At 46.9% G+C, this 1,587-nt stretch overlaps 1 pseudogene; it reads right to left on the bottom strand.

Annotated features, from left to right (window-relative positions):
• Positions 1-296: 296 nt before the first annotated feature.
• Positions 297-1,314, bottom strand: LOC111152721 (annotated as a pseudogene).
• Positions 1,315-1,587: the final 273 nt, after the last annotated feature.

Here is a 1,587-nt window from a genome sequence, read left to right on the forward strand (position 1 = left end):
GAGAGAGAGGCGCCTGGGTGGCTCAGTCAGTTAAGCGTCTGACCCATGATTTCAGCTCAGGTCATGATCTCAGGGTTGTGCGATTGAGCGCCAAGTTGAGCTCCCTGTTCAGTGTGGAGTCTGCTTAAGATTCTTTCTCTCCCTCCGCTCTTTTCCCAGCTTGCATGCACGCTCTCTCTCTATCAAATAAATAAATAAATCTTAAAAGACCGCTCAAGATACGATATATGATACCACAGGTCTATTCATAAGGGGAGAATCTAGGCAATAAGTTATGTGAACTTCTTGATTTCATCCTACAAAACAAGCACAAAACCACCACCCATGCCTCTGAGAACATTGGACCATGCACCCTTGAAAAAAGCTTTGGTTCCTCTTCATCACGAGCAACCTTCCTCCAGCAGTCAGGCGTGCCTATATGCGTCATGTCAGTTCCTTTGCACTCTGACTGCACCATCACCTGGTAACCAACAGTGTCCAATGGCCAGGAAGTCAACCCAGCAAGTGCTATGAAGGATTGCACAATCATCCAGCTGAGAAAGATGTGAGTATTCTTGGGATCAGAAGCATTCCCTTTGCTGTGTCATAGATACAGAAGTAGGCAGCTCTGTAGATAAGAATACCCTGCACAGACACGTTAAAGCCTTGGTACAGAACCTTCATCTCACCAGGCTTGTAGATCTTAACCAGGCAGTCACTGAGGCCTCTGAATTCCCTTTTAGCTCCAGCTTTGCCAGCATCAGCTACTAGACAGGTACAGGCAAAATCAGGAGGATACACAAAACCCAAGGATGTGGTCCCCACAGCACCACCTGAATCCAGATTCCCTGCAAAGTAGCGCAAAAACTGGGTTCTCTTGTCCACACCACCCAGGAGAATCTTCTTGTATTTATCTTTGTATCTTTTTTTTTTTTAAGATTTTGTTTATTTATTTGGCAGAGAGAGACGCAGTGAGAGAGGGAACACAGCAGTGGGAGTGGATGAGGGAAAGCAGGCTTCCCGCCGAGCAGGGAGCCCGATGTGGGGCTCGATCCCAGGACCCTGGGATCATGACCTGAGCCAAAGGCAGACACTTAATGACTGAGCCACCCAGGCATCCCTGTATTTATCTTTGAAGGCAAAGTTGAGAACCTAGGTGGGAAAGCATCTGATGCCGTTGGCTGGGTTACCATGCCAGAAGGACAGGATTCCCTCCTCCCTGAGGATGGAAAGCATGACGTCTATACAGCTCTTGTATTGCTTATCAGCAGTGACTTGCTTGCTGGCATTCTGCACCTGCAGCAGCAGCTTGACCCACTGGATGGGTGCAACCATGGCCTCTCCTCCCACCAGCAAGTCCTTGGCAAGGGAAAAAAGTGGCATCTGTCATGTTGAAAAGAGAGAGAAGACAGGCAACTATGGAGCAGTCTATAAAGATTTCAATTGTCCCCTAAATTTAATCAGAATCACTACAGAATATTCTTGGAGAACTTCACAAATTGATCCTAAAATCTATGCAGGAAAGCAAATGACTTTTCTCAATAAGGAGAGCCAAGACAATGCTAAAGGAGAGCGAGATGGGGACACTTGTTCTTGCAGATGTCAAGA

This window comes from Enhydra lutris, unplaced genomic scaffold (genome assembly GCF_002288905.1).
Source record: "Enhydra lutris kenyoni isolate GAN:26980312 unplaced genomic scaffold, ASM228890v2 scaffoldscaffold3, whole genome shotgun sequence".
In the NCBI taxonomy this organism is placed as follows: Eukaryota; Metazoa; Chordata; class Mammalia; order Carnivora; family Mustelidae; genus Enhydra; species Enhydra lutris.